Here is a 13,399-nt window from a genome sequence, read left to right as displayed (position 1 = left end):
TATAAATGTGCTCCTAAAGATTTGAGTCCCCAAATTTCTTGGCTCGAACCTGGCTTGCATGTCCTGAAAGAAACTCAAACTCCACTCAAGCTCAACTCGAGTTTAACTCGAATTTGATTTCATTAGCTCTAACTCGACTATGCTCGAGTTCTTAAACTTGAACTCGGCTTGATTAAGCTCGAGCTGAAGATTGGCTTTAAGCTGAGGCAAGCATTTCATTAATTTTGTGTTTTTTTTTTAAAGGAAGAGGTATCATATAGACTTGAAAATACTCAATTCAAAACCATATATATATATATTGAGCTGAGGCAAGCATTTCATTAATTTTGTTTTTTTGTTTTTTTAAAGGAAGAGGTATCACATAGACTTGAAAATACTCAATTCAAAACAACACACACACACACACACACACACACACACACACACATATATATATATATATATATATATATATATAGAAAGAGAGAGAGAGAGAGAGAGTGAGTGAATGATGATAACAAGTTCAGTTTATTTGAAACGTATAGATATTGAGAGAGAAATAATAAGAAAAAAGTTTAAAATAATATTAGACGACAAGAATATCTATAATTTTTTTTTTTTATTTCTTTTAACCATCCATCGTGTTAGACCAATGACTCTAACTAGATGGTTTAGTGACATTGAAAAACCAAAGTCACCATTCACTATATATATAGTGTGTGTGTGTGAAATTGATAGGTAATGACAACCCATAAGGCATCATATTGGTTCTTCATTTTTTCAAGATGGAATACTCATAGAAAATCAAAGAGAAAAAGTTGCTAGTTAATGCTCTATGACTAAAATAAATATTTTATTTCTGCTTTCTCTTTAATTTTCTTTTAATCTTCCACCTTGAAAAGATCAATTTCTTATATATATATATATGTGTGTGTGTGGTCTGTCACTAAAAGCATTATAAATTTTCTAATGTTGCCCCTATAATGATGGTATTTAATCTACTGTTTTTTTATATTTAATATATATGACTTTTTGTGTGTGCATCATAACGTTTGAGTTGTTTTTCACAAACATAATTATATAAATTAGTAAAAGGCATGAAATTTTTCATAAAGAAGGTCAAATTAAAGTTTTTAAATTTTAACACGGGTCAAAATATAATTATTTAAAATTTGTAAATAAGACAAGTGATTTTTTTTTTAAATTACATATACATTTAAAAAAATTAAGTGCTGCCAGGGCTATGCCCCCCCCCCCCCCTTTCGTCCATGATGCCTGGTCTCTAGAGTTTTGTCATTAGTAAATTTCTTTCTCAGTTCTTTCTCTCTCTCTCTCTCTCTAGCTATTTTGAGCACCATAATGAAGATTAAGCATCATAATGGAAATCTTTGTCATAAATTAAATGCATCGCGTTGTTAGCAATCTCAAGATAACATAAAAAAGGATGATTAAAACCATCTCGTTGTTAGCAATTTCAAGTTAACATAAAAAAGGATCACTAAACTGTAGAGTACCTAAGAGATTGCGATTAATTTATTTGATCTTCTTTGTTTTATGTGTTATGAATTATCATTTATCAACGTGATTTTGTCTTAAGCTAATTAATTTTGTATTATTTAGTGAGTTGGTCAGCTTTTATACTAAAAAAATCCGGAATTTTTTGGGGAATATCTTGAAAAACTGTCATTCAAACACATTTTTAATTTCTGTGTTTAGAAACTGCCGATGAAGCCAATGGTAAAAAAAAAAACTAACATAAATTAATGTGATGTGTAGGGTTTATTAAATAAAAAAAAGTTTTAATAAAAGATCACGTCGATGGCTCACAAGTTTTAAAAATAATATAAAAGACCTTCAGTGTTCAAAGTAGCAAATTGGATTTGAATCGTATCCATGTAGAACTAATACAGAATTTTAATTCCTCTTTGGGTGGCTGAGTTTCACAATGAAAACACTAGGGATGTCGACGGTACATAATCTAATGTTTGATTCATTTTCAGATTCGACTAGTTTAAGCTTTTGTAAGAAAAATTTAGATTGGATTAGTAAATTGGATATGGATTTGTTGTATGATTTTCTTTCCAATTTGGACTGGATATCCAAGTCTTTTTCTTTCTTTCAAAAGATAAATTGTAAGTCGGGCCCAATCCTAGCCTGACACCGGAAATTCAGGCCCCAGCTGGGATCAGGCCCAATCAATTTAAATTATAAAATATATATTTAATATAAAATTATATATAAATATTAAAATTATAATAAAATAATTATATATTAAAAATAATAAAATATACTTTAAAATTTATTATTGGGCCCATTTGGCCCAGTCCCATAACATTCCAGCTGACTGGGTGCCATTTTTTTTTAAGGCTTGGTCTCGAACCCAAGGTAGGCGAAGTATCAGGTAACCCACGACGTCCCAATCTTAATAAATTGTCAACCTCCTACTCAATAAAAAATAAAAAACATATGTTGTTAATCGACCTCTCTCCAGCCTGTGCATGCTTCGTTCCCGCCAACCGTTTTGGAGCAGCTGCCGATGCCATAAGATGGGCTGCAAATAGGTCACATCTGGTTTGAGCGTCTTGTCATTTTCAGTCACTATGCATTTAGCTGTCGCTGATCCAACCCATTTAAAACTTCATCTGATTTCATATTCATGCACTTTCACACAGACAAGTGCATCTTTCCATATATATATATATATATATATATATATATATATATATATATATATATATATATATATATATATATATATATATAGAAAGAGAGAGAGATTGGTAAAAACTAAACCAGTTAGATAAAAAAAAAAAACAGACCCTTGAAAATCAACTATTGTTATTATTATTATTTTTTTGCAATCTAACGTTTTGGTTATAAATACGATTTTAAGAGTAGAAAGATTTTTTTATAAAAATACTTAAACTGAAGCATGATTTATATTAAGTTAGTGTATATATGGTTTTTATCTCTTATCTAAGTAGTTTATATCTGCCAATCACTATATATATATATATATATATATATATATATATATATATATATATATATATATATATATATATATATATATATATATATATATATATATATATATATATATATATATATATATATATTATATATATATATATATATATATATATAAAGAGAGAGAGAGAGAGAGAAAGTAGCCATGGAAGTTATCCTTTTACTCATCTCAATGCTACAAGGAAGAGTTGCGACCAAGGGAAACAATAAGGAGATCTATCTCATCTCTTGCCTGACCATTTATATTTGGTTCTTTTGGAAGTATATATATATATATATATATATATATATATATATATATATATATATATATATATATATATATATATATATATATATATATATAGAGAGAGAGAGAGAGAGAGAGAGAGAGAGAGTGTGAAGAAGATTTAATTAATTAAGTGGAAATTAGGTAACATGCTATGAGAAAGGGAGTCATTAGATGTTAATTGGAAACCAGCTTATATTGAAAATCACATTATCATTACACAAAGACCAGACATTGTCGTGGTCAAGGAGCCTACTCCAGGTCAACTAAGCTCAATGAACTCAGCTCAAACAAGACTTGTTAAGTGATCAAGTTTGGGCAATTTCTCTGAAATTGATTCATACAAAGGGATTTAACATTGCTAAAGAAGGTTCAAGCCCAGGGATGATGTCAATAGTTCAAATTTGAATTGTATTTATATTTTACCATATTTGATTTATTGAGTATTGATATGTTTAAATTTTAATAGGGACATATAAAAGTCTACTATATCATAATCCAATTTTTAAATTCATAACCCGAATCCGATTGGAAACCCACTTTTATTTTTGCATCCAAACCCAAATCTGACTTTTAAATGCGCAATTGGATCCCAACCATATTATATATGTCAATAATTAACTTCCAAAATGTATGGATAATGGATATGAGATATTTGTTTGAAACTGAATCCAGATCCAGATCAAAACCTGATTCGATATTTTTTAAAATCGTATCCACATCCAATCAAATTTTTTCTTATACCTCAATTTGATATGATTCCTTAATCATATGTTAATTATTTTCCTCTATATCAAGGTTATTTGAAAACGGTTGTCTAAATTTGATTGATTTACATCCCCAGTCAAGATAGACTTCCTCTTTGAACTTATGTTCTAAAAATTAAAGTAAAAGAAGTATCCCTCTTTTATAAATGGCTGGTGAGAGCGTGATTTTCAGTTTGATTCACGTATGGACTACTTTTCTAGGTTGCAAATGGTGCGGTGCGCTAGTTGACGATCTACCATGGGTCCACTCACGTCCTGAAATAGTGAGCGAGAAGAAAGGGGAGAACTTCGATCCTTCGACTGCTTGTGCCTTCAGATGCACTTTCCAACCTCTCCTATACCTGTCTCTGTTGCCGGTTGTGATGTTCGATTGATAGTTTAGTGTCACACAAGGATGCATCGTCATGATCGTGCCAAATTAAGAACTTCTCGATGGGATTTGAGGCAGCAAGCAGTGGTGGAGCCACTTGTTGGCGGGTGTGGGCAATTGCCCACATCAGCCGAACAAAAATCTTATTATAGCATCTCAAGATCACATTGTCATGACTCAAAAATTACATGCTATGCCCACACTCAAGGGCAAAGCCAAAGGGGTTCTCCATGGGCCCTGGGCCCACTTTAATTTTTTTTTTAATTTACAATTAAGTTTTAGAAAATTTCACTTGTCTTATATAAAAATTTTGAAAAATGATATTTTGGGCCTGTCAAAATTTTAAAACCTTAATTCGGCTCCCCTCGGGAAAAAATTTTGGCTCTCCTCTTGCCCACACCAAACTTATGTTACCAACTCAAATGTTTCTTAGGGGAAAAAATTCCAGCTCTGCCACTGTGAGCAAGATGCATTAGAGGTCAAACTGAGATTTGATAAGATATACTAAAAATTGACAAAATCTACACCATTGGCAATAATGTATTTTCATGCTTTTGATAACAGAAAAAGTGATTAATATTAAAACTGTGACACATTTAAGAGATTGCAGTCGTCTTATTTCATTTAATTTTCCCAATGGTGGTACGAATTTTCAAATCCACTTTGTCTTAAACTAATTAATTCCACATTATAATTTGGTTAGTTGGGTAAGGTTCATAATAAAAAATTTGGATCTTTTCTTATGAAAATATCTTGCAAGATGCATCTAGAACTAAATCTGAGAAACAGTCTTCCAAACATGTTTGAATTCAGAAAACAAGGGTTTGTTCAGTTGAAGTCAATGGCATTGAAGGAAGAACTAGATGGTGGTATGCTAAATCATTTGTAAGACAGCAGACCACTCGTCATGTGTGTGCCAATATCAAGTGGAGCTAAGCCTGGGCGTTGGGTCGTGTACCCAGTACCTAGCTCGACTCGGGCTCGAAAAAAAGGCACCGGGTTGAGCCGATAACTTAGTGGACCGGTCCGGGTAGGCCAGACTAATCCCGGTTCGACCCGATAAGATTTTTTAAGTATTAATTTTATTGATTTTTATATATTATAATATTTTATTACAATTAAATTTTTATGTATTGTTTTATATTAATATACATATATTTTAATTTTAATTGGGCTAGAATCGGGCTCGCGTTTTATGTGTCGGGTCGGCCCGATAAGCAGGCCTAGGTGGAGCCCGTAATTTTTTGTTGCATAGATCAAATTATAGTTTCATAATTTTAACAGGAGCTGTAATAAAAACTTTCAGAATTTTTATATATGCTAAACTAAATTTTTTGAAATTTACATATAAATTTTTAAATTTGAACCTTGGTGTGAAAACTAGTCGTTGTCGATAGTATTCAGTAGAGGTCTGTCACTTACATGTATACTGAACAGGTTAATTGCAACATGACTCTCTGATCACATGCACTGTTTCACTCACACATTGGTTATAGTGCTTGGATAAATAATGAATCGAACCAATTTGAACTCGACTTGAACTTGTTTCCATATGCTCAACTTGAGCTTGGCTTGAACTTGCTTGAGTTATGAGTTATAAAATAGTCAAGTTCGAGTTCAAACTCGACTTGACTCGTGTCTTCCCTGCTTGTTAATCTTTGTATGCCGATAATTTTTTTTATGAATTTTTAACACTCTTTCCATGGTTTCATTTTCATTAAAAAAAAAGAATCAAGTAACACATGCTTAAATGAATTGAGCCAAACAATACATAACCCACAAACTTGAGTTGAACTTAAGGCTGGGTGTCAGATCGGGTACCTAGCCTGACTCGGGCCCGAAAAAAGGCATCGAGGCTGGTTCGGGTGGGCCTGACTAAGCCTTGTTTGACTCGATAATATTTTTTAATACTAATTTCATTGATATACATACATATATATGTATATAATTATAATTATAATTATAATATTTTATTACAATTATTTATATTTATATAATATTTTACATTAAAAACAAATTTTTAATTTAATCGGGCAGAGCTGAACTGGGTTTGAGCTTGGGTTTTGGGTGTCGGGCCAAGCCCGGGCCCAGGTTTCAGGTGTTAGGCTAGGTCCAGGGTTGGGTTTTGGGTGTCGGGCCAAGCCCGGGCCCAGGTTTCGGGTGTTAGGCTAGGTCCAGGCTTGGGTTTTGGGTATCGGATGGACCCCAGCCCGACTCCTTATCGAGCCGGGCCGGACCAATGCCCAGGTCTAACTGAAGTCCAGCCGAGATCCACTAACTCGTAGCACATTCGTAACTTTATGCATAATCTGCCCTTCATTTGACTCGTATAAAAGAAAACAAATAAGCGTAGCTCGTAGTTGCACTAGTTAACAGTTACAGACGATTACTCATAGTGTAGTTAGGATATGGACAAGATCCACGAGCATCCAGTAAAGTTTAAGTGCACCACCAGGAGTATGGTGCGAGGGCATCAAATGGTTTGGATTTTTCTTCCAACAAGTGACCCAAATCTTTATATTGGGGTATCGCTAGGGATGTCCACCCTAAGATACAATCTAACGTTTTGATTCATATGCAGATTTGACTGGTTGGATTTCATAAGAAAATCCAGATCTGATTAGAAAAACTGGATGGAGGTTTGTTATCATATTTCATGCCCAATTTTGGTGGACACCTGAATCAGTTTACATGGAAAAATTTGGATAATTAGTATTTGTATACCTAAATCTGAATAAGACTATGATACTAACAAATAATACCAAATTACTCAATTATGCCGATGTTATCTTCGATCCAAATCTAATTAGTCAACGTCCCTAAGCAGTGATTCTATTTCTTTTTATAAACAATTTTCTGACTTTTATTATCAAAAATAAAAAAGATTTGAATACTGCAAAGTCAGCCACGGTCCATTGCCGTGGCGGACAAACGAGTGGCCCCCACCATTTAAGAGATAAAAGGGCGCGAAGTTTTTCAATAAACATTCACTCGCGCGCATATTTGAGCCACGAGAGAGAGAGAGAGAGTCAATCCATCGTTGATCGAGAGAAAGAGAGGGAGAGAAGAAAGGCTCTGCTGGACCACTTCATTTTCACGCTTCTTCTCTTCTCTTCTACTGTTCGCAGCTCTCGATTGCAGGTTTCTTCTTCTTGAGTTCTCCTCTCTTCTTCGATCATAAAGGGAGCTCCACGAGTGAAGGATGAAGACATATTGGTTCCATCCGACAAGGTAGAAGTTGAGTATAAGGTCTATGATGGAGTCGATATCTAGATGCAAGTGAAACTTTTGAGGATAATACAGATAAAACTGTCCATGACATCATGTTAACAAGGTAAGCTGAAGCTTGAATATAGTGTAAAGAAGGCTTTGGTACAATGTCTAAAGAGTAGTTATCACAAATTATATAACATATTCATTTACTGATCTTTAGTTACTCCTTTTGGTTATCTGTACGTTAGCTAGGTTTTTCACTAGATAGTTATGTAAAAAACTACTTGTTTAGGTAGTCTAGTCACTAATCTAGGGTTACGACTACTACTACAACAAGCAAGCTTAAATTATTTAAGAAGATGCCTTGCTCTTGTTCACCAGTATCCATCTAATTATTTACAATTTTATGCATGGTGATGCTTAGTGCAAATTCTTCACTCCTTGTAAATTATCACATATCTTAAAAGTTTTCTCTGATCGTATGTTTCTATGTACATTATTATTCAAAATGAACTATCACATCCACAATATCCTAAAATATCATCAAATGACATCTTTTGTGGATACATTTATCTTTCAAAATCTCACATTTTCCCAAAAATAATACAACAATAGAGGCAATATTTTCTCTTTGGCTTAATGTATTTTAATGAAAAATACAACCTAAAAGAGAAAGGCATCTTCACCCCTAGGTGTAGTGAAAGAGATCGCAAGGATATATAGAGGCTCGAGTAATACCTTTGACCAATCTAGAGAAGAGAGAGAGAGAGAGAGAGAGAGAGAGAGAGAGAGAGAGAGATACTTCATACCATTTTCTATACTTTCTCTTCTTCTCCTTCTTCTATATGAATGTTTTTTTTGTTGTTCTTTCATGCCTCTCGTCTTGAAAACTCATTCATTATCAACTCTCTCTCATCTTGTTTTTTTCCCTTCAGGTTGTGTTTGTTTGGAAGTTGCATGAATAGACATGTTTTTAGATATCTTCAGTTTAAAATTGAGGATCTTAAAAGCATGAATTTCAAATTCATGCTATATGTTAAAAACCATGAATTTAAGATTGAATATTTGGGGAGGTGTCCGATCTTAAATCCATGGATTTGAGATATTTCAGTTTTCATATCATCATGGATCTTAGATCTACGGTGAACCAAACACAACCTTACACTTTCAATTCTGCACTTATGGTATCAAGAATGCACTCTCTCATGCTTTAGTCTTGTTTTTTCTTCTTGATTGGTTTCGGGTTTGCATTTATTGACTTAAAGAATGCACTTTCTTTGCAAGTTCCATTCCGTGAACCTATGTCTTTCCCTTTATGTGGGAAGACTTAAATTTACACGAGCACATTGCATGTTCACACCCAAGCATGCATACATTTTTGGCCCTTGCATGGGCTTGTGGAAGGAGTAATTTCACCGTTTATGAAAGAAATAAGAAAAGAATTTATTGATTTCCTTCTTTACCCTTCAAGGAGGAGAATTTTCTTTTTACAAACTGGGGACTTTCTGGTAATTTCAGTTTACTCTAAGTTCTATAATGTCAAAAGAGGTGACCATAAGGTGGAAGAGGTTAGACCAATGTCAAATGTGAATTCAGATCCAACTATACAAAAGATCCAATTAATTATTTGGATCCAGGAATGGTAACAATTGGATCCAAATCCGATCCACCCACCACCCCAACTTTATAGAGAAACTGACTTCCTTTATGAGACCAAACATGCAATCAAATCTCTTTTGGATGCATATTTAAAGGCAAGGCAAACTAACCAAGGGAACTTATTTGGGATGGCCCAGCTGGGCTGCAGTCCAAATCAAGGCAACTTAATGTGCTTGACAGTTTAACTAGGTACCAATATAAAAGCCAATATAAAAGTATGAATTGGTACGTAGTTAAACTGTCTATCTAATTAAATAGTTTTTTATGTGCATGCGGTTGTCTCCCCCATTTTTCTTTTGCACGTTTGCACGTGAACCGAGAAAACTCGGTCTATATATATATATATATATATATATATATATATATATATATATATGTAAGAGAGAAAAAAAAGGAGTCAAGAGTTTGGAGAGGAAGGGAGGGAGAAATTTGGACCGTCTGATGTAAAATCGAACGGTCCAAATTTAAGGCCAACAAGATAAGGTCATGGTTCAATTTGTATATATATATATATATATATATATATATATATATATATACCGAGTTTTCTCGGTTCACGTGCAAAAAAAAAAATGGGGGAGACAACCGCATGCGCATAAAAAACTATTTCATTAGATAGACAGTTTAACTAAGTACCAATTCATACTTTTATATTGGCTTTTATATTGGTACGTAGTTAAACTGTCTATCTAATTAAATAGTTTTTTATGCGCATGCGGTTGTGTCCCCCATTTTTCTTTTGCACATGAACCGAGAAAACTCGGTCTATATATATATATATATATATATATACATATATATATATAAACTGAACCATGACCTTATCTTGTTGGCCTTAAATTTGGACCGTTCGATTTTACATCAGACGGTCCAAATTTCTCCCTCCCTTCCTCTCTGAACTCTTGACTCCTTTTTTTTTCTCTCTTCCTCTCCAACCTGCAACGGTTGCAATAAGAGTGGGGAGGGAGGAGAGGAGAGAATCGGTAAGCGAGAGGGAGGGATGCCTGGGCCATCCGATCTAGGATCGGATGGCTCAGATTTGATGTCCTATATATTATATATATAAGACTTTCTTCTGTTATTCAGAAACCGTTAAAAGATTAATATATTCTTCATTCTCTTTCTCATTGGGTATGAACGCAACTTTGAATATGGAATCCAAAAGGATCAAATAGGAAATGATACTCTGAATCATATAACTATAATGAAAATATGATCAACCAACATTTATCGAATGTGAAAAAGAGTCAGAATAAATGCGAAATATGGTCGAAAGAAAAAATCTCTATTTGATGGGGCTTCTTTGTATACCTATGAACTCCATTGGACCCAGAAATGATACATTGGAAGAATCTTTTTGGTTTCTCAATATCAATAGGTTGATTGTTTCACTCCTGTATCTTCCAAAAGGGAAAAAGATCTCTAAGAGTTGTTTCATGGATCGGAAAGAGAGTACTTGGGTCATCCCAATAACTAAAAAGTGTATCATGCCTTAATCTAACTGGGGTTCGCGGTGGTGAACTGGATCGGTGGAGGCGTGCAAAGGTTTCCTCGGGCCGGACGGAGATTGGCCCTCGAGTGCAAAGGCAGAAGGGAGCTTGACTGCAAGACCCACCCGTCGAGCGTTTTTTTGGAACCGCCATGCAAAAATGAACATAAACCATATCTGATCCGTTTGCAGCCCTACCAAGTCAAGGCCCAAGAGCAGAGATATAAAACAACATGGATTGTGATCCAAATCTTTGACAAGTCGGGACGGAGGTCCAAGTTGAGGTCCATCTCAACTAAGGAGCTTAAACAGCACAGAAAATATTCTTAAAAAGAATATATTTTACCACATAAATGAATAACTTCTTGAAATTTTGTCCATAGTAAAATAAAAACAAAAATCCTTTCGAAGCACTGTTATATATAGGTTTTATGACTTTTTACCTCTAGAAAGAAAAAAGAAAATAATTATGATTTACATGTAAATTATTTGAATTTCTAACACCAACAAAAAAACTCTGCCTCAAAAGCTTTAGTTTCTTATGGCGATAACTTTTATGAAGCACTTTAAAAAATGGCCATAAACAAATTTATTTTATTGTCAAGCAATCTTTTTCCTTTTCGTAAGCAATAAAGATTGTTGGCATTCTCCCAACTGCGACCTTCTCACAATGAAGCAAAGAAAAAGGCATCTGACTTCCATAGTGGTTCAACTCAGTCAACAATTTTAGTGCCTAACTTTATCCCTGATCAAAAAATAAATAAAAAATACTTAGATTTACTCTTGTGGTCCAACCAATGACTGGGGATGCAAACGGATCCGATTCGGCTCCGAAGTGCTAACACAGCAGGGATGTCCGTGGGCCAGATTTGGATCGGATGTCCCCTTTTGGTCTAACCATATTTGATGAATCAAATGTTTGCATATTGAGATTTGAATTCAGATTTAAAATGCCATTGAAGAAATGTTTATTCCATATGGGTAGTACTAGATAGGGGATATTTTTTTATAAAACTAAACCTAAATTAGGTTCAAATCCAATTCCAAATTCTATCCGACATCATTTCCAGATCCAAATATGATGTAATTTCCTAAATCCATTGTTAATGTTCTTTTTCAATGTCCGATTGTTTTAAAGCAATCTATAATGAAATACCCGCTTTCAATCCAATCTATTGACATCCCTAAGTTAATTAGCATACATTAAAATCAGATGCCTATAAAATTTGGATGGTAAAGAACTTATAACCTGATGAATCTGAAGCTGAGTGGTTTGCTTAATCGAATCTGAGTCACCTTATAAGTAGGCGTCGCGGAACCAATGCATTTCGTATCCACCGATACTTAATTAGCTTTATATTGATGGATGCATGCAAGTTGAAGCACAAGAAAATCTCACCACCTCGTACAGACACAACTCTAGAACTTAGGAGTATGGGTGGACAATGAGTCGAGCTACTCGAACTTGACTCATTAAAGCACAGCTCGTGAACTAGTTTGAGTTGAATCATTTGCTTAACGAGTCAAGATCGAGTTCATGAGTTGACATGTTCAAATAATCGAGTTGAGTTCGAGCTCAACACATAACGCCTAGTCGAGCTCAAGCCTTAATCAAGTTTGTCAAGCTCTAATCAAGTCAATATATTCAAACGAGTTTACAAGTTTGTCGAGCTTTAATCGAGTCGAGTTCGATCTCAACATGAAACGATGAATATCAATTATATTCAAATGAGCTTGTCGAGCCTCAATAGTGTTGAGTTCGAGCTCAATAAGTAACGATGAATATCAATTCTATTCAAATGAGTTTGTCGAACTATCGAGTCGAGCTAGAGATGTTTCTGTCGAGCTTTTCTGGAGCTCGATGTTTCATTAGTCGAGCCAAGCTTCAGCTGACTGAACTTGGGCTCGACTCGGCTCGTGTTCACCCCTGCTTAGGAGCAAGGGGCAAGGAAAAAAAAAAGGAAACTTAAAGAAATGGGTTTTGACCAGCAGGTCAAGTGGTGTAGCTATATATCTCTTTCCACCTTTATGTTAGGTCTTTTTGTTTGTATTCGTGTGTTTTTGGACCGTAAGATTCGACATTTGGTATCAACTGGAGTCCTATAAAAGGGCACTGGGTTTCATTGTTAGGACTCAACAACACATAAACAGTTTGGAAAGAAAGAAAATCGGCCATGGCGAAGGCGTACATGAGAAATTGTTCTCTCGCTCTTTGTTTGTTGGTGATCATCTTCTCTGTGGAATGGGAGATGGTGGCAGAAGTGAAGCACTACAAGATTGCCCGCTGCAAGGGAGGGAAGAAGCAGCGCCTCTTACTACAAGTGCCCTGCGCATCCTGGAAGCCTATTTGCCGTAAGTGGTCGTCAACTTTAGCCATTCCGAAACTCCAAACCTTTTTTATAACAGAGAAAAAGTTGCCTGAAAGGAGGGAAGGACATTTTGATAATTTGTTAAAGAATTTATTTATTATAGTTTTTTACTATTTTATTTTATTTCTATCGTTACAAAAAGTTTTTTTATTGTAAATGAAGGGTATTTTAGTCATTAACCATATGGTGCACCAATTTTCAGGATCGTTGATAATAATGTTCATTTTGCTCTCTCTCTCTGAAAGTATAGTTTTG

The sequence above is a fragment of the Nymphaea colorata genome, chromosome 1, assembly GCF_008831285.2.
Source record: "Nymphaea colorata isolate Beijing-Zhang1983 chromosome 1, ASM883128v2, whole genome shotgun sequence".
In the NCBI taxonomy this organism is placed as follows: Eukaryota; Viridiplantae; Streptophyta; class Magnoliopsida; order Nymphaeales; family Nymphaeaceae; genus Nymphaea; species Nymphaea colorata.
This window is presented reverse-complemented; position numbering follows the sequence as displayed.